Source organism: Antechinus flavipes, chromosome 3 (assembly GCF_016432865.1).
Source record: "Antechinus flavipes isolate AdamAnt ecotype Samford, QLD, Australia chromosome 3, AdamAnt_v2, whole genome shotgun sequence".
NCBI classification, from domain to species: domain Eukaryota; kingdom Metazoa; phylum Chordata; class Mammalia; order Dasyuromorphia; family Dasyuridae; genus Antechinus; species Antechinus flavipes.
The window spans coordinates 570,578,103-570,599,492 of record NC_067400.1 but is presented as its reverse complement, the minus strand read 5'-3'; the positions used below and the strand labels follow the sequence as shown (position 1 = coordinate 570,599,492).

At 37.6% G+C, this 21,390-nt stretch overlaps 1 protein-coding gene across 2 annotated transcripts in view; it reads left to right on the top strand.

Moving 5' to 3' along the window:
• The first annotated feature begins 4,736 nt into the window (after nt 1–4,736).
• Nucleotides 4,737–21,390, top strand: part of FOXJ3 (forkhead box J3) — a 145,002-nt gene continuing 128,348 nt past the window's right edge. Inside the window, exon 1 of one of the 2 annotated variants that reach the window (XM_051987914.1) lies at nt 4,737–6,850. The gene's annotated coding sequence lies outside the window, so the exon portion shown is untranslated. The remainder of the gene's footprint in view (nt 6,851–21,390) is intronic. The other variant, XM_051987915.1, reaches the window with a different exon arrangement.

The following is a 21,390-nucleotide window of genomic DNA, read 5'->3' as shown; positions in this document are numbered from 1 at the left end:
CCCCTCCAAAAACCGTCATCTTTTCCTGTCATCTTAGCCAATATGAAAGGTATGTAGTGGTATCTCAAGAGTTGGCCATACCAACTTTCATGGCTAATAGACATATGAGTGGAAATTACACACACACACACACACACACACACACACACACACACACATATATATGTATATATTATAATTTTTGTTATTGAACTGGATCAGTAAGTGGTCAGCAGTGTGTTCTGAACTTAAATTATCTCATGTTATCTGAGTCTTGACTGCTATTATATATATATATATCCTTTTTTTTCGATCAGTATCTCCTCAATTATTCTAACCTTACCTTTTCTCTCTTCAAGCTCTATCCCTAAGAGAGGACCAAATTCCTATATTTCTGAGAAAAATAAAGGCAATTCTGATCTCCTTTTACTTCTTTTAGTTCAAAATTCCCTCAACATTATTTCCCATACTTCTTCATTGACTCAATATTTGATGAAGAGTTGGCTTTTCTATTAACCAAAGCCAATCCTATATGTGTTCTTTATGTCATCCCTTTCTTTACCAATTCTTCTGGCAGCTTGCCATTTTAATAATCTGCCCATTTCTCAATCCCTCCATTTTCTCATCTTCAATATCTCCTCATTTACTGGCTCCTTCTACTCCTTCTGTCTACAAATCTGCCCATTCTCCCTTTCCTTACAAAAATATTCACTCTGCCGTGCCTCAAAATTTCAGCCTACATCTCTTTTTTCTTTCATAGCTAAACTCTGAGAAAAAGCTGTCTTTGATCTGGCCCTTCATTTTCTCACCTCTCATTCACTTCTCAAAAGTGTATTGTTTCTGACATCATTACTCAATTGAAACTGCTTTCTTGAAAGTTATGTGTGATTTTTTTTTAGCTCTTCAATCCTTTGGCCTTTTCTCACTCACCCTTTTGCCCCATGCACTTTTGGACACTACTGACCATCACTCCTTGGACATTCTTTTATCTTTTGATTTTCCTGGTTTCCTGTCAGCCCCTTCCTACTTGGTCTCCTTTGCTGGTTCAACATCCCTGCCCTATCTCCTGATTGTGGGTGTCACTTGAGGCTGTGAACTGCTTCTTCATGGTCTCTCTTGATGATTGCATCAAGTCCAGTGGTTCAATGGTCATTTCTATGAGGATTAATCTTAAATTTAAATATTTTCTCCAATCTCTGAGCCTTGCATAAACTACGACCATTTCAACAATTTCACTTCGATGTCCTACAGGACCTGTAAACTTAGAAAATCTAAAATGGAACTCCTCTTTTCCTCAAGCCTTCTTTGCCTTCATAAAATCCTATTTCTGTAAAAGGAACCAATATCCTCCCAATTATTCAGATTTACAATCCTCTACCCATTTGATTTTTCTCTGTCCCTCACCCTTCATCCCCAATCAATATCTTGTTGCCTCTTCCTCCAGAACACCTTTCATAACCATCTTTTCTCCTCACTTGCAGTCAGACCCTCATCACTTTATCTGAATTATTGCACAACTTTCCAATTGGCCTTTTACCTTATTATTTCTTCCTTCTCTACTCCACATTTCTTATAGCTGTCAAATTAATCTGCCAAAAGCATAACTGACCGTTACTCCTCTGCTCAAGAAACTTCAGTGATTCCTCATTGTCCCCTTAAATAAATCACACACTCTTCAGGTTGATCTGTAAAGCTCTTCACAATCTGTTTTAAGCTTACTTTTTTAGATATATTTCCCATTATTCCTTTCATCTATTTTAAATTCCAGCCCAGAATGACAGTTTTATCCTAAACTTAAAATTCCATCTTCTGCATTAGTGCCTTTGCACAAGCTATCCTTCATACATGAAATGCACTCTGTTCATTTTTTACCTCTGAAGAATTCTTTTTAGAATTCTAATTCTTAGTTTCCTTCCAGGCTGAATTTAGGTTCCACCTTTTATAGAAATCCTTTTCTGGTCCACCTAATTTTTTACTTCTCCTCTAATTACTTATTACTCATTTGTATAAAATTTGTATCCTCCTCGTAGAAAATAAGCTCCTAGAGCACAGACTTCTTGTTATTTTTACATCATTGGTAGCTACCAAAATACCTGGCATAAAGAAAATACTTTTAGAATGTTTGTTAAATTGTATTGAATTGTTTTGAATTGTATAGAATGTGTGTTGAATTGCAGGCACAGCTAACTGGGAGGGTGATATTGCCATTAAGAGAAATAAAGAAGTTAGAGATTGGGCAGACCTTGGGGAGCAAGATGATGAATTTATTGTTTTAAACATTTTGATTTTCAGATGCTGTCAGGGAATCTAAATAAGCAATTGGTGGGGCAGCTAGCTGGAGCAGTGAATACACCAGCCCTGAAGTCAGGAGGATTTGAGTTCAAATATGGCCCCAGGCACTTACTACTTCCTGACTTTGTGACCCTGGGCAAGTCACTAACTCCAATTGACTCAGCAAAAATAAATAAATAAATAAACAAAAATAAGCAATTGGTGATTAGATATTTTACTACAAAGGACAGGTATAGGGTCAGGTTGGTTGTTGTAGACAAATAAGTCTGAGAAGTGGATAAGATTGTTAAGAGGAGCTATGTACAGAACTTTGGGTAGGTATGTCCATTTTTTTAGGACTGGTGGATAAAGGAAAGTAGGTGAAGATGACTAAAGAAATAGAAAAAAGCAATGTCAAGGAAGCTAAGGAAGGGGAAAGAATCAAGAAGGAAGTGGTTATAATATCAAGTGTTAGAAATAAGTGAAGGACAGTGATAAACAGTGAATTTCCCAATAATTCAGATGATGACTTTGGAGGAAGTAAGTTTAGTTGTTGAGTGCCAGGGAATACCACATTTCAGGAGTACACTGATAATTTGGAGATCTTCCAGAGAAAGGACAGTGATAGGTGTTTGAGTTCATCAGTTGACGATACCAGGGGTGTTTAGCTTGAAGAGACTTAGTGAGAGCATGATAGCAAGTCAACTTGTCACCAAGAAGCATTTATTAAGCACTAATTAAGTGCCAGGCATTGTATTAAGCTCTGAGAATATAACTACAAGCAGAAAGAAAGATAATTTCTGCCTTTAAGGGTCTGCCAATCTAATAAGTAAAGATAATGTATACAAGATAACTTAAAAGCCAGGAGAGGGAGTTGTGGGAGAGATGGTCCTTGTACAAATGCATGGTGGAGAAAGTCCAGATAATCAGGAGTGGATCCTGGAGAGGAATGACATGTTTGGCTCGGGTGTTCTAGCCAATCAGAGGAAAAGACTGCAGCTTCTGCAGTATGGAGGCTTCTGTGGCTTGGTGGAGAAAGTCTAGAAAATCAGGAGTGTGTCCTGGAGAAGAATGAAGACATGGTTGGTCTGGACACTTTTTTTGACAACCAGAGCAAGGGGCCATAGAACTGAAGCATATTTCCAAGGTGAAAAGATTTCTGTGGCAATCTTTGAATAGGAACCAGACTTATTTTCCTTGACTTCAGAAGAGGAAACTATTTATCCTGTGTATAGCTTGTTTTATATATATTTATTAGCTTGGTGTCTCCCCCATTAGATTGTAAATTCCTTGAGGGTAAGGACTGTCATTTGTTTCTCTTTTTTTAGCATGTTGCCCGGCACACAGGAAATAGTAGGTGCTTAAAAAATGTTTGTTGACTGAATTGATGGAAGTGGCCTAATGACAAATTTAGGTTTGATGCAGGGGAAAATGTCCTTGCACAAAAGTGGAAAGCACTTCCTCAGAATGTAGTGGCTGCTTCTTCATTTGAAATTTTCAAGCAAAGGTTTGAGAATCAGGTAGGATGTAGAAGGAATTTCTTTCTTAGTATGGATTAGACTTGGTCCTGAGGTCTCTTCCAACCCATACATTCTGTGAATAGTCATATTGCAAAAGGCAAAATTATGTAGATTACTCTTTATAGACATGGTAACAGAGGGAGCAAAATGATAGATGATAATTTGAATGGGAAGTAGAGTCAAGTTTTCAGTTTCTTTTGTGGTTCCTACAACGTAGCATGGGATGTTAGAGTTGGAAGGCCACTTAGAAATCTAGTCTAGTCATTGCTGATGAGGAAACTGAGGCTCAGAGAATTTATCATTTATTTACTATTATGGAGCTACTTAGTAGTGGAGATTCGACCAGACCCCAGTTTTCTGATTTGTATCACTTCATTCTACCATATCACATCTACTTCTACTTCTCATGTGTTGGATGCAAGATAACCTCAGCCCAATATGGGGAGAGCTTTTATTTTTTCTGGTGGAGATTTTGTTTCCCATGGGGAATGCTGTACCAGGGGCATTAGGACTAGGGGAGGGGAAAGAAGAGAACATTCTTAGGGAATTAAGGATCTAAAATTACCCAGCGGCCATAAAAGGGCTGGTATGTGATGGCACCTGAGCTGTACCTTAAGGAAGCTAGGGGTTCTGAGGCCTAGGAAAGAGGAACATCCATTCCAAATATGGAAGGTGGTGAGTTCAAAGAAAGGCTCTGCTCATGAGGTCATTTTGGTTGGACTTCTTTGTTTTCTCACTCATTTTATCAGTTCATCCAGTGAGTATGCAGAGAGAGGTTTTTCCTACTGACATAAGCTCTTTCCTATGTGATAGGCTATGAGCCAAATAAAACAAAATAAAAGGGACCTCACCTTTGTGAAAGATGACTAATATACCAGTAAACAACACAGGATAGTCAAGTTAATTTTCAGTTCAGTAGAAATGTACTGACCACCTACAAGGCATATACAGTATCATGCGAAGTGTTATGATTTAATACATAAATAAGGAGTTTATTGTTTAATTGGGGAGATAGTAGTATCCTGTTTCCCAGCCCCAGGCCAGTCCGAAAATCTATTATTTTAAAGTTCGTTTACTTTTTCATTAGTAAATCTGTGGATTCACTGGCCAAGGGCACCTATACAGTAATTGCTAAATAAACATTTGTTAAATTACTGGATAGAAGGGAATCCATTAGGGAGGGATATTATTATTAGCAGTACAGAAACACAGATTAAAAGTTGGAAGGGAGTTCAGGTGGATTAATCCAACCTTCTATCCACCCTTCTTCCGTTCCATATTCTAACATAAAAACTAGAAACTGGGACCCAGAGAATACAGTTAAATTGCTCAGAATCACAATGGCAAATGAGGGATTCGATCCTAAGTTTTCCTGATGTCAAATATAGTCCTTTCAATTTTACTATGCTGCTCACCGGGCAATTCAGGTGTGTGTGTAGAAGAACATAAGGGCTCTTAGAGCTGAACTGAAAACTCTATGATTCACCAGGATCCCTCTGCCCCAATACTTATACATAACCTTTAAAACTACCTTTCTTCTGCTTCCCTGAGTTTTTGACTCTTAGAGCCTTTTTTAGAACCCTAACAGGAACAATGTCTAGCAAGGGATAGCTGCTAAATAAATACTTGCTGATTGATTGATTGCCTCTAAGCGACTGGAATTCCACTGCTCCAAATCAGTTCTGGCCAGCTGAGCAATGAATGGTTTGGGGCTCAGAGTATCTGGTTTAGAATTTAGGCTCAGTTACTTTCTGCCTGTGGGACTGGATAATCTCTTTTTTCGGGTCTCAGTTTCGTCCTTAACAAAACACAGGGACAGGATTATATGATTTTTAAGGTCTCATCTTTTAAAATCATTTTTTAGCTGCTCTGGGAGCAAATCCTGGCTTTGCTACTTATTACTGCATCAGTTCAACAAATCAGTCAACAAACACTTCATGCCAAAGACTAAGTACATACAAATCAAGTAATAGCTAAGCATTTCTATAGCACTTACTATCTATCAGGCACTGCATTGGGGAGGGAAAAAGAAAGCAAAGAAAGGGGCAAAAACCCTACCCCTCAAAGTAAACTGGTCCTGCCTCAAGCTTCCATTGTAATGGGGGGAGACAAGCTGCAAAAGACTAAGTATAAATTCGATAAATACGTTAGGGACTCCTAGAGGGAAGGCACTAGGAGTGGGGAGCAGGGAAGAACGAGCTCTCCAGCAGAAGGCGGGATTTAAAAGAAACTGGAGTGTCCGGGGGGGCCGAGAGGGCGGGCACTTCAGGAATAGGAGACATCCCGTGCGAACCGTAGCAAAGAGGGGCATCAATTTCCACTCCTACTTGTTGACTGTGTGACATTAGTTAAGTCCCTCAACCTCTCTAATCCTCCGTTTCTCCATCTGTTAAATGAAGGAAGGGGCGTGTGCGTCAGACATTCCCCAAGGTCCATTTTCCGCCTTAAATCCCACGAGGATCAAGCTTTTTGCGGTGGCCAGACCGTCTTGCCTCCGGTGCCCGCAGAGGCTTCCAAGCTCGGTTCTCCCGGACCTCAGACTCCCTTCTTCTCCCCTCCCTGCCGCTAGGGGTCGTCAGGCTGCCCGCTGAGCGGCAATTTCGAGACTTCGGAATCGTCCGCCCCCACTCGCAGCCGCCCGCCGCGTCCAAGGGCAAAGCCGCTGGGAGTCGACTAGCGGGGCCCGGAGCACTATTTCTCCCAGCGGAGGGATCTCGGAGAGCGATCATTGTGCTGTAGTCAAAGAAGGACCGGAACGCGGGAAGAGGCGGTGCCGACGCCCGGACGAAGGCGCGGCGACGTCGCCGCCGCCGCCTGCGGGAGTGGGTAGTGGGAAGAGGAGGAAAGGGGGGGGGGCCGGAGGAGGGAAGTAGTTCCGGGTGCGCGGCCCCGGATGTTGGCTGCTCCCGCTGCTGCCGCCGCCGCCGTCGTAGCCGTCGCTATCGCCGCCACCGTGGGCGCTGCTCTGTTTCTTGGCCGCTCGCTCACTTCAGCTGCCGTTGGGGCCTTTCCTGGGGGGCACGCATACTCACGGAGCGGGCCGGGGCTCGGTTGGGCCGCCCCGGCCTCCGAAGCCTGAGGTGAGGACAAGCCCCTCGGACGGCCGGAGTGGGAGGCGGGGCTGGGGCATCCCCGGGGTCGGGGCCGAGTACGGCCCGGTGTGGAGTCCTTGCTACCCGCTCACTGGCCGCCAAGGGGGCGGGGGGAACAGAGCCGGGCGGGCGGGCCTGCGGAGGCTCGAGGGCAGCGGCCGCCCCTCCCCCTCCCCTCCCCTTCTCTCCCCTCCCTCATGTTTCTCCCCCTCCCCCTCTCAGCTGCTGCTGCCCCTCAGAGGGCGGTGCGCGCCCCTCCCCCGCCGGGCCCCTGCGCCGCGGGGCGCCGCGCCCCTCTCCTCCGCCCCTTCTCTGGGGAGCTTCCAGTACCCTGGGAGGACTGAACCTCGGTAGGATGCGGCTTTTCGGGAGTACTTCACACCTCCTGCGCTCCTGCCCTTCCTCGGGATGGCCGGATCGTGCGGCCTCCCACCCATCCTGTCTGTCCCCGTGTCCTTTGCTGGTGATCGGGCCAACCCCGGTCGGCAGCTGCTCTGTGCAGACGTGTTTCTGTCCTGGATGTGTTTGCATCCTGCCCACGTGGTGTGTCCCCTGTTCCCTCCGTCCAAATCCCCCTCGCCCCTCCCCCCCACTTTTTTCCCTTCTTATGCCTTGGAAGGATGAGGGTCTTAGATAGGATTGATGATTGGGGCTTGGTTGCTTTAGTGGAGATGGGGAGACACTTGAAGCTTTTGGGTTGCTGCCAGGTGAGAGAAGGAAGAGATTAGTCAGGTTTCACCTTTTCAAGGGGGGAGGGGGTGTCGAGACGCTTAGAAGGGCATTCCTATTCTTGACACTTCCCTTCCCCCATCCCTACCCCTCATTTCTCCTTTACTGCTCATATGTCCTTTCTTAACGGGATTTAAATATTGTTACTTGTCTACAGAATTTTTCAATCTTCTGTGGTTTTCTGTATTTGGGGATGGGTTTCTCGTCCTGTCTTGTACAATTTTTTTGTTCCTAGGTGGATATTGACATAAATTGAAAGTTGACGTAGGCTGTGAGATATAAATTATTGCTTTTGCTGGGTTTTTGTAAGTTAACATATCCTTTTCTCTGTAGAGGAATTATATGTTTGCATGCTGTAGAGGTATTATTATATGCTTAGTTATACATTGGTCAGGTATTAGTCTCAGTCAGCCACTTTCCTGGCAGCTGGAGGAAAAAAAAAACACAACACTACTTTTTTGTCTCCTGAGCATCTTTATGTCCAATTCACTTTTCTCTTGGTTTTGGGCTACTTATGTATGTATGGAATTCTTAGGTTTATTTGAATTATTTGAATTCTTTGTGAGGCAGTTAATTTTTGCATTGGTTCAGGAAAAGCATTTTTTTCTCCTCTTTTCTGGTTATGTAGCATATTGGAGTTGGTTAACCATTTCTTGTACCGTTCTGAGGACTATTTTTTTTGTGTGTGTGTTAGTGTTAATTTTTTTTTTTTTTTTTTTTTTGCACTATTGAATTGGTTGTCTTATTTTTCAGGCCTTTGCGGGGAGTGTCATTTTCTTATTTCTATTTTAGCCCTGTCCACTTCCTCAGTTTGGTTCCCAGTGCTTACTGGGTAGGATCACATTTTTAATCATAAAAAGTGTAATATAACTGCTTTTCTTCCATCAGGCCTTGTTTATATTTCTCCCCTTCCCCCCACTCCCATGGCCATTGCAATTATTTTTTCTTTTTCTTAAAATTTCTTTTGGGGGGGGTAATAACTGATTCTTGTTATTGGAAGGAGAGCTGTTAATATAATTGTTAGGATTTTCTTTCTTTGTTTGCTTCCCTCATTGATAAGAAGTTATACCCGTTTTATTTTTTCATGAAAATAGGGAATGATTCACTTAGATTTGCTTAGTTTTCTTAAATCAAAGTTTGAGAACTGACTGAATTTTGTAGAGAAATAAGAAAATAAAAGCCGTAATTCTTATAAACTTAAAATAAAATCCAAGCTATGTCTAAGCAAGTGCAAACTATAAATATAAGTACCTAGTTTTCAGAAGGTTTTTTTTTTTTTTTTTTTTTTAAAGTAACAGCTTCCAACTGGGATTTTCATTTTCATGCATTCTTGTTGTTTGGTTTGTAAACATTTGGCTATTAGAATAATGGTTTGAGGATAGCAAAAGTGTAGGTGGTTTTTAGAGTGGAGGGATGTGGATTGGCAGTGCAAAAGAAGGCATTTTCTAGAAGGGAATGGCATATTTGAGGGTAAGAAGGTGAGAATGAGCAAACTACAGACAGGAAATTCCAAGCATATTTACTTGGCTGAAACAGAAAGCCTATTGATGAATATGAAAAATGAATTAGGTGATATAAGATATGAGGTTGAATTGGAAAGCTTTCTTCAAGTTTGATATTGATAAATTAGGTAATGGGGAGCCATTGTTGGCTCTAACTAACTTAGAGGAGTGTAGTAACAATGAAAATTGCTAATACATGGGAAATTTTTCTAGTAGCCATATGTGCTTGGATTGCCTAGAATTTGAAGTAGTAGATGAAATGTTCACTTGTGAATTGAAAAATATGTATACATATGTTGTATTTAGCATATACTTTAACATGTTTAACATATATGGGACCACCTGCCATTTAGGGGAGGGGATGGACGGAAGGAGGGGAAAAGTTGTAACAAAGGTTTTTGCAAGGGTCAATATTGAAAAATTACCCGTGCAGATGTTTTGTCAACAAAAAGCTATAATTTTTAAAAAATCGTCTGCAAGGGTGAAAATCATGGGAATGAATTAATCTTGAAAAGGATCAAGAAGAAAAACAAAGGTCCTAGATCTGAACTAGGCAGCTGAGATTAGATGAAGCATTTGTGCTCTGAAGGCAGGATTTGAAATTTGATTTTCCTGTACTTCACAGAGATAGAGTCTTTGAGCCAAGTAAAACTTAACATAGAATATGGGCCTATGTGTCATGGAGAGCAGAATTTTTTGACCTTAAATATTCACATTTGTAAAGTATTTTTATTAAAGTGTCTCCCCTGCTTGTTGTGGCCTGTTGCTCACCCCTAAATTGGACTCTGCTCTGGAGACAACAGTAAGCTGAAGGTTAGGGGAAAGATGGACATGTTGCTGAAACAAAAGAGAAGAATTTCTAGAAAAAAATGGTAGATGATAGTGTCATTTGAGGTGTGGAGGTTTAGAAGGATAACAATCCAGAAGATACCCTGTGCTAAGTCCTAGTGTACAGCAAGACAAATTCTGTCTTTACAAATCTCTCTAAGCTCAGATAATATTTGAAAAGTGCTTATTATAAGCACAGTAGCTGGCACATAGTAGGTGCTTAATAAATGCTTGTTCTTTCCCTTTTCTTCTCTGATCTCAAGAGCCCTCCCTTCTAATTAGGGAAGATAGATATCAATGCCCAGTGGTTTAGGGTGAAAAATGACAACCTCATAAAACAGATTCATTTGAAGGATCTGCTGCAACATGGCCTGATGTGGTAATTCTTTTTATTTCTCAGACACATGCATATAGTTTTCAACATTCACTTTTGCAAAACCTTGTGTTCCATATTTTTCTCCCTCCCCACCTTGCCCTTTCCTCTAGCCAGCAACTAAGTAGTGGTCCAATATAGGTTAAACATGTGCAATTCTTCTAAACATATTTCCATATTTATAATGTTGCACAAGAAAAATCAGATAAAAAAGAGAAAAATGAGTGAGAAAAAACAAGTAAGCAAACAACAACAACAAAGGGAAAATACTAAGTTATGATCCACATCCACACTCAGCCCCCATAATTCTCTTTCTGGATGCACATGGCTCTCTCAATCACAAGTCTATTGGAATTAGCCTAAATCATCTCATTGTTGAAAAGTACCAAGTCCATCACAGCTAATCCTGATGTGGTAATTATTAAATTTTTTCCTTTTAAGTTCTTCGCTTTTAGTTTTTAATGCCTATCTAATGATAAACTTATCTGAATTGCAAGTGCCTACTACCCCATTTAATTAACATCATGCTTGATAACTCTTGTTTTCTTTCTTGCAGAACTATATTTTTAACAGCAGTTTTTCCTTTGAACTTTTAACCAAATACATTCCTTACTTTCAAACCATAGTTTCATATTTTGTCCTTATTGTACTTGCCTAATCCTTTTTTCAACTCTTAATTCCCAGAGTATGTTTCTGACTTTGAGATTGTTCCATATTAATTATGTAAAAAAGGAAGAAAAGGAAATTTTTTAAGTTTTGGGGAACTATTAATTTTCAGTGGATATACCTAAGATGGATTGGAGATCTTCAGTCTGTCTGTAGTTTGCTTCCTAAATACTTTTAACAGTTAGTTTCAATCCTCTTTTCCCCTCTCAGTAGGTTATCTATCAATCAACCATGAAGCACATAAGTGTCTATTAGGTGTCATGCATTATGCTAGGTGGATGGAGACATAATAATAATAATAGTACTCTAAATAATATCTTGTTTATTCTCCACAACAACCCTAGGAAGTAGGCACTATTATTATCTCTATTTGAGATGAGGAAATTAAGGTAGACAGAAGTTAAGTGACTTGCCCAGGATGACACAACTAATATGCAGTTCTCTATCTAGAGTACTACTTAGCTGCCTATAGTAGTTAAAAGTAGTTAAAAAAGAATGAAGCAATCTCTCTTTGCAATGAGTTTATATTCTAATGAGAGAAATAGGTAGTTCTACAAATATATTCAGCTTGATATGAATAAATTAAAAGATATACAAAATAAATACAAGATAATATGTTGAGGAACACATAAGCAGTTGAAGGATAAGGAAAACTTTTGCAGAAAATAAATAGTGCTTAAGGTAGGTCTTAAAGAAAGTTTTCTGAATTAATTAAAAAAGAAGCATTATGGGCTTGTGAATGGCCAATGTAAAGGTACATAGGAGTGTTGTAAGGGAGGAACAGAGAGAAGGCCAATTTAGCAGGAATTCTAAGTGCAGGCAGGGGAAGTAATGTCCAGTAAATCTTGCGATTTAGGTGGCAGTTCAGTTAGTTTTGGACTTTTAAAAACTAAACAAAGGAGTTTATATTTGATACTAGAGATAGAAATGGCAACATTTGGCAATTGATTTGGGATGTGAAGCCTTGAGGAAGTCAAGAAGTATCAAGACACAGGAAGGAGGGGTGGTTCCTTTGACAGAAATAGGGAAGTTTGGAAGAGCAGATGGTTTTGGGGAAAAGACAGTGATTTGGGGGAAAGTTGAGTTTAAGATGTGTCTCGGACATTTAATTTTAAAAATTTAGCAGACAGTGATGTGAGACTGAAGATCAAGGTCAGGATTGAATTTATGAATTTTATATGGAAAAACAACATAAATAGATGGTGTTCTAGTAATTGCCATTTAAGATAGTTTTTCTTATAGAGATGTGATTATTAGGTAGTTAAACTTGCTTATCTGTATGATTTGTGGATTCAGTCTTGTGAATGAATGTACCAGGCAATTTGCTAAGTCTTTAGATATAAAGTAAATTCCTGCCCTCTAGGAATTTCTATTTGGTGGGGAGGACATATTTACATATAGGTGAATGATGGCCAGGAAAAAGTGTTTTGGCCCAGAGCATGAGAAACGCGATAAAATCAGTCCTTTTAAAAAGTTTGTTAGAATTGATATAATAACTTCTCAAAGCAACAGGTGTGAGTAGTACCAATGGCAGGCAATTGGCACATAGAAAGCTATCTCTTTTTGGACTTAATTTAGGTTTAAAAAAATTAATTTGAGTGATAAATGTTAAGTCCAAAGGATTTGTTGTTGTTGTTGTTGTTGTTACTGATCAGATTTATAATTTCAATTGTGTAGTGAACTCTGGCTTCAAAATCTCTTCCTTCATGTATATCCCCACTTCATCCATAACATTTTATATAGGTGCTAGGGAGACGAAGAAAGACAAGAAAGAACTTTGTCTCAAGAAGCTTATAATCTAAAAGGAGAGGATATAGTATATACATCTATACAAGTCTGATGTAAGGTGCAGTAGAATGAGTGACTAGGTTTGAATTATATCTCTTATTATTACAAATTATTATTATTACAAATCACTTTGCCTCTCTGGGTTTGAGTTTCCTTATCTGTAAAATAATAGAGTTGGACTCAGCCACACACATACACACACACACACACACACCCACACCCACACCCACACACCCCCCCCCATACATCTATATATGCATACATATGTACTTACATACACATACATACACATATACGTGTGTGTTGTTGTTGTCCTAAGTTAGGAGATTATAACGGTGAAGGAGAGATCAAGATAGGTCATATGAAAATTCCAGGAGAGTGATCACTTTTTATTTGGAGTAAGAGAGGATCCGAAAGAAGCAGCATGTAGTAAAGAGGAAGAGTGATGCCCTGAAAAGAGCATTCTCTGGATTTGGAATTGTCTGACCATCTTGGTTCCAATCTTAGCTCTGCTATTTAACACCACTTGGTGAGAGATTTGTGTTAGGATTGAAGGCCTTTACCTCTACTTCTGTATCTCTTGATCCTTAAAAGACTTTATGTAGGAGATGGCTTCTCAGCTGCGTATTGATGAAAGAAAAATGCAGCAGGTAAAAGTGTGGACAGAATGCATAAAAAGCATGTATGAATCTATGGAGACAGAAGAGAGCACAGTATAAGATTAGTGGATGATGAGTAGTCTTCTAGTTGGAGAAGCAATCTGATATAGTGGGAAGAGTGATAGACTTGGAGGCAGGAGGCCTAAATTCATATCCTGTCACTAGTTCTGTGACCTTTGGCAATTCTCTTAATGATCCCTTTCCATACCTATAAAATAGAAATAATACTAAAAAAAATAGACTTTGATTAAACCATAAACCACTACATAAATGTCAATTGAAGTTTATAAGAATATAATGTAGAGTATATGAAGGAGGAGTAGTGTAAAACAAGTGGAAAGATAGGTTGGAACTAGCTTGTGGAAAAATCCTAAATACGAGACTAAGAAATTTTTTTTTTTTTTTAGTGGAGAAAATTGAAGAATTTGGAGTAGAGGAGTAGTCAGGACAGAAGTAAACATTTAAATTAGTGTCTATTGCTTATAGTGTCTTAAGATTTGTTTTCCAATTACTTGTTTATTTAAAATTTTTGTTCCTTTTAAAAGAGTTTAAAAGAAACTCAGAACCTGTTTCATTTTCATCTATCCTTATTGTTTGATTTGTTATATATCTTATTCTACATTTTCACTATTCAGACACTCTGGCTTAGGAAGCTGGCCTGTTTTTATTTAATACTTTGTTTGGACCGCCCTCATTGCTTTATTACTTTTTTTTTCTCTTGCTCTTTACATTTGTATAAGGCCATCACTTCCTGAAAGAGTTTAATACCTACAAACCACAACTATAAATATTTTATAAAATTTCAGATTTTAAGAATATCTTAATTTGTAAAGCTATGCTGCAGATCATAAGAACCATAGCTCAATGTTTTTGTTATAGATTTTCTTTTTTAAATCATAAACCTAAAGAATGTATTTTTTATATTAAATCCAATATATGCATACATATTTATACAATTAACTTGCTGTACAAGAAAAATCAAATCAAACAGGAAGAAAAATGACAAAGAAAATAAAATGCAAACAACAAAAATAATGAAAATTTCATCTTGTGATCCATACTCAGTTCCCACAATTTTCTATAGAAATTGATTTCTGAGGAGATTGGTGAAGGCACCTGTTTTAGAGAATTTTTGGTTTAATAGAATTTGTTACAACCAGATTAGCAAAACACTATTATTGGGAGCCATCTGTTGAGATATGGAAATAGCCTAGTTATATTTTAATCATATTCTGTAAAATAGGATTCTACCTATTTTAAGGTACCTTTCTTGATACCTTAGGTAGCTGTTTCACTTTAAGTGACAAAAACTGATAACTGCAAATGTTTCTTTCAGAGATATTATATGGTGCCTTTTTTGCATTTATTTTTGTCCAGATTTGTGATTTCATTGGCGTAAATATGGAGATCTAAAATTTTATGTGCAGTTTAAAGAGTTGACTGAGGGTATTGAAAGGTGTTAAGTGACTTTTCCATGGTCACTCAGTATATGTCCCAGAGAGAATTTGAATCTACATTTTCCTGACTGAAAGGTTGTTTTCTTGTTTACTGTGCCATAATGCCATATGTTGGGAAAGGAGATTTTTTTTTTTTTTTTTTTTTTTTAGTTTCTTCAAAAAACTTAAATATATTTAACGAAATTCTTGTGTGATAACAGACAATTTGGTACAACAATAATAGATGCAGTATTGTAATGTTAGCTTACCTTTCTAAATTACTTTGTGGTTTACATTGTTGTTAACATGTAGTTAATATATAGGTCCATATTTAGCTAAAGGTTTTGCCATAGAGCTAATATTTGTTTTAAAAAATTTATTGAACTAAATACAAAAAAAAAAGAAAAAATAGAATAGGACAAAGAAAAACAGAAAAGGAAAACAAAATGAAACATTATTGTGTGCCCATCAGGGAGGATTCAAAATACACAACAATAAATTTCTAGTTCAAGAAAGCATAATAGAAGAAATTATATTCTTTAGTGTCCATCTTTGCTTTCTTGTAGGATTCTTTTGTTCTCTGTGTACTTTTTACTTTGTTCTATTTTTCCCCTTTCATCCTCTTCACCTTCCCCAAGCAGACTATAGTTAAGTACAGATATATTTGCACATACATACATACATCCATAGACCTACATGCATGCATATCCACATATCCTCAGACACATACACATTTACCCACATGTAAACATACATCTAAACCAATATTAATGTCTTACATAGTATGTACATTTCTCTCCTGATTGAATCTTTAAGTTTCTATTCTATTCTGTTCCATGTTATAGTGTTTGTCTATATCATAACCAGTATTATCATAAACCATTATTTTTCATTGGATATAATAAGGAATTGAGAAATTGGTATTAGTTGTGAGTTGTCTGAAAAATTTATCTCAGCATGTCCAACCTTATTGACTTTGGCTAGAACTTTGACTCCATTCTCATCTTCAGTTCTTGGAATCTCTAATTCCCTTTAAGAAGCTTTTCCCTAAGAAGAATTCCCTTAAGAAGTCTCCCATTTGTAAAGAGTTACTACCTCTTCCTTGTTGCTACCTTCCCAAAGCAAGTATTGGGCTACTTTAGTTGATTTGCTTTTTCATTGTCATTGATGAAATTTCAGAAAGTGTGCTGCCTAGGAACGTGAATTCAGTTACAGATTTTAGCTTTTTATTATCTTTTCTTCCTCTTTTGAACTAGTTTCTTTCTAGCATTATCATTCTTCTAGTAATCCAAGTTCATAACTAAAATGTTATACTTCATTTTCCTTCACCATACAAATCCAGTCATTTGTCAGATCTTGTTATTTTTACCTCATAACATCTCTCTCTTGTCCTCTTCTTTGTTCACAAGGACCACTATCCTAGTTTAGGCTCTCATCATCCCTTTTTCCTGAACTATTACAATAGTCTTTTTATGGGTCTCTATTCCAAATTTCTTCCTACTTTGATCTTTGCACAAATGCTAAAATTCTACTATATGAGCTCATCTTTTTAAAGCTCTCTACAACCTGGCTCAATTTTCTTTTCTGTATATGCTATTTGTGTCTATCTATTTATGAGTGCATACATACATACATACATATATACATAATCACTCCCCTCCCAAGGGTGGCTGTTTTTCTGTGTCTCATATTTCTATTACTTGTCCTATTCTTTTCTGCTCACTCTTGCCTAGGTCTGTAATATATTTCCTTATTACTAAAGGTTTTGACACGATCTAATTAAAGGTTCAAAATCATCAATAGATGTAATTTTATCAGTAGAAATGACTTAAAGAAGATGCATTACTGCCTGCCTTTCCACTGGACCCAGAGGACATGGAATACTTTCTTGTGATTTGCATCCCAAATCTGTGTTGTCTTCTCTATTAAAATGGGAGCTCTTAGAGAGTGAGGATTGTCTCCACTTTTCTGTTTTTTTTTTTTTTTTTTTTTGATCCTGTTTCTGACTTTCTAGACATTAAAATATTGCTACCTACTTCTAGAACTTCCCTCAGCAACTGGGACCTTTTCATTCTAGATTATCCTACCATCTGTGGGGCCTGCTAGCCATAAAATATTTATCTTTAATAACTATTCCCTGGAATTACATAAGTTTTAAGTAATAAACATAGGAATCTGTCACTTGATTGATTTTAAATGCACAGCTCTTTTTGGTATGCCATGCTGCCCCTCCTGCCACCTACCTTTGTTTTCTTTTTTTTTTTTCTTTCTTTCTTTCTTTATTTTTAAATTTTTATTTAATAATTACTTTATATTGACACTCGTTTCTGTTCCGATTTTTTTTTTCCCTCCCTCCCTCCACCCCCTCCCCTAGATGGCAAGCAGTCCTTTATATGTTGGATATGTTGCAGTATATCCTAGATACAATATATGTTTGCAGAACCGAAGTTCTCTTGTTGCATAGGGAGAATTGGATTCAGAAGCACCTACCTTTGTTTTCAAAGAGATTTGATAGAACAAGTTATAAACTTATACATTTCTTTCTCACTGGTTTCTAATTAGTCAGTAAGCATGAATTACCTAGTGTGTGCTAGGTAGGTACTGGGGGAGCAAATGCAAAGGTAATAGTGTTCATTTATATGTTATGGGGAGGGGTACTACATGTTCGCAGGTAAACCAATAAATATAAGATATAGAAAAAGTAAGGATAAAGTGATTCACCCAGTGTTTGAAAGGTGTTATAAAAACAGACAAAAACCCTTAAAAAATCTTTCCTCACACCTATGTTACATATGCCAACATTTTCTCATGAATCACAGTAAAATGCAATAATAAATGCATCAAATTACTCTTTAAAATATTGGCAGCCTTTGCCTTTCTCATAGTTACCTTGTCAAAATAAAATTGGTAGAGCTCACTTACATTCCCTTGAATTCTTATAACTTGATATAAAGTTGATAGAAAAGTTTTTCATACTAGGGACTTCATCATATGTATTGCTATTCTCTAACACACTCTTATTTGCCTCCCTGTCCTCAGTTTACTTATTTCCTATGACTTTTTCTTCTATTTAAACTCATCTACAAATAAGGGATAATAATGCCCTTGATCTTGCCATCACCTGCAAGTGTATGTTTATGAACTATGAAACTCCTTTATTTGATTATATTTTGTCATTTCATCTTTTCCTCCTGCCTTATAAACCCAAATCATGTTTTTATTCTCTTTGTGACCTCTAGACCTTTCACTGCTCAGTCTTTTACTAGCTTGTCACCATGTACACTGATTATATTCTTCTTTCCCTTTTTTTGATATCTTGGTGAAACAGTTTAATCCTACACTATCCTCTTCTCGGGGCCTTTTCCCACTTCCATTTTCTGTTAATGATCTTGTTCTGTCAACTCTGAGCCTTGGATTATTTCTACCATTTGTTACCTTCTTTTCTATTCAAGAGCTGCTCAGCAAAGCAGGAGAAAAAATTCTGCTAACTGGATCCACTGTAACTAGTGGACTGTCACTAGATCAAGACAGTAGTTTCATACCCCCTGAATTGTCCTACTGAATGTCGTGACTTTGCTAGACCTTTTTATCCTCCCTGAAATCTCCTAAAGATTTCTTTCCCACTCCCTTTTCAGCAGAGAAAAATTGAGGCTATCTAGATCTTCTTCTTCCCTCCCTTCATCTCACATCACTTTGCTTTCTATCTCTATCTCTTCTTTTAGCTTGGTATTAAGAAAGGTGGCCTTTCTCCTTGCCAAAGCTAAACTTTTCTACCTGCTCTAAGAAATTCCATTCTATCACATCTCCTCAGATTTCTCTCTCTTTCATCTCTATTCTCTCACTTACCTTCAGTCTCTTCTTTTCTTACTGGTTATTTCCCTACTGCCTACAAACAATAACTACATCTCATCCTCAAAAATTCCACACTTGATCCATCCATCTCTTACTAGCTGTCATTCCCTATCTCCTCCCTTTGTGGTTGAAACAGAAGTAACTTTTATTCTCTCTAAATATTCCTTCCTCCTTCCCAAAAGTCTAATCTGTTACTGAGGCCTATTGATCCCACCTTTTCAACATTTATTGAATACACCCCCTTCTTTAATCTGATATTACTACTGGTCTGAGCAGACCTCATTGCCTCATATCTCATGTTTTGCAAAAGCCTGTTGGTCAGCTTCTAGTGGATAGAGCACTAGCCTTGAAGTCAGGAGAACCTGAGTTCAAATATGGCATCAGATACTTAACACTTCCTAGCTGTGTGATCCTAAGCAAGTCATTTAACCCCAATTGCCTCAGCAAAAGAAAAAAAGCTTGCTCGTGGTTCTGTTTGTTTTAAGTTTCTCCTTATTCATATCTGTCCTCCGTTAACCTGAAAAGTGTTTGCTAAACTGTGCATACAATCATGTCGCTTCTCTCCTCAGTAAAGTCCATTGGTTCCCTATCACCCTCATGATTAATACAAAATCTTCTAATGTTCGAAGTCCTTCATAATCTATTTCCCCTCTTCCCACTTTCTAGTCTTCTTATACCTTATTTCCTACCATAAAATCTTTGATCCAGTAACAGCAGCTTCCTCACTGTTTTTTGAACAAGACGGTTCATCTCTTGGCTCTGGACATTTTTCTGTTGGTGTTCCTCCATTTCTGGAATACTGTTCTTCCTGATCTTCAACTCTTGGCTTTACTGACTTCAAGTTCCAACTGAATTCCCATTTTTTACTGGAAGCCTTTCCTAATCCTTTTTAATTCTAGAGCCTTCCCGGTTTTAATTATTTCATGTTTATCTTATGTATGCCTTGTTTGTCCATATCTATTGACTTGTCTCCCCCATTAGATTATGGAACAGTTTTTGCTTTTTTTATATCTCTAGTGCTTAGGAGTGACTTTGTATTCTTAAAAATTTGACTCAGTTCTCTATGTATTTGAGAAATTGGGTCTTAATTGTAAAAACAAATTCCCCTCAGATTACTGCTTTCCTTCTAATCTTGCTTGGGTGCATTGATTGTATTTGTGTGAAAACTTAAAAATTTAATACAAGTCACAATTATCCATTTCATATATTGTAATGCTTTCTTTTTGTTTGGTCATAAATTCTTGTCATACAGAGATCTGACCGGTAAACTATCCTGTGCTCTCCTACTTTGCTCATGGTATCATTCTTTATGTTCAGATCATGTACCCATTTTTGTTCATATCTTGGTCTGTTGTGTGAGATGTAGGTTTATACCTAATTTTCTGTCATACTGTTTTCCAGTTTTCTGAGCAGTTTTTATCAAATGAGTTCTTATCCCATAAAACTTGGATGTTTCGATTTATCATATCAAATACCTGATTACTGTGATCATTTACTATTGTGTGTTGTGAAACTGCGTGTGTTGTGAACCTAATCTGTTTCATTGATTTATCACTGTTTGTTTGCCAGTACCAGATTGTTTTGATGATTCCTGCTTTATAATACAATTAGAGATCTGGTATGATTAGACTACCTTTCTTTACATCTCCTTCCTATTAATTCCTTTGATATTCTTTATCTTTTTTTGTTCTTCAAGATGAATTTTATGACACTTTTAGCTCTGCAAAATAATTTTTTTTTAAATTTTTATTTAATAATTACTTTATATTGACAGAATCCATGCCAGGGTAATTTTTTTTACAACATTATCCCTTGCACTCATTTCTGTTCCGATTTTTCCCCTCCTTCCCTCCACCCCCTCCCCTAGATGGCAAACAGTCCTATATATGTTAGATATGTTGCAGTATATCCTAGATACAATATATGTTTGCAGAACCGAACAGTTCTCTTGTTGCACAGGGAGAATTGGATTCAGAAGGTATAAATAACCCGGGAAGAAAAACAAAAATGCAGATAGTTCACATTCGTTTCCCAGTGTTCTTTCTTTGGGTGTAGCTGCTTCTGTCCATCATTTATCAATTGAAACTCAGTTAGGTCTCTTTGTCAAAGAAATCCACTTCCATCAAAATATGTCCTCATACAATATCGTTGTCGAAGTGTATAATGATCTCCTGGTTCTGCTCATTTCACTTAGCATCAGTTCATGTAAGTCCCGCCAGTCCTCTCTGTATTCATCCTGTTGGTCATTTCTTACAGAACAATAATATTCCATAACATTCATATACCACAATTTACCCAGCCATTCTCCAATTGATGGGCATCCATTCATTTTCCATGCAAAATAATTTTTTAATGGTTTGATTGATATGGCACTGAATAAGTAAATTTAATTTATGTTTTTTTTTTTTTTTTTTTTATCATGTGGCTTGGCCAATTGCAGTTAATATTTTCCCATTTGTTTGGATCTCACTTAATTGTGTGAAAAGTGTTTTGGAATTTTATTCACGTAGTTCTCGGATTGGTCTTGTCTGCTAGACTCCAAGTATTTTATATTGCCTTTACTTTATTTAAATGGAATTTTCTTTCATGCAGTTGGATTTTGTTGGTAATATGGAAATACTTATGATTTATGTGAATTTATTTTATGCTTTACAACTTCACGTAAGTTTTTTATTTCAACTAGTTTTTAAGTAGG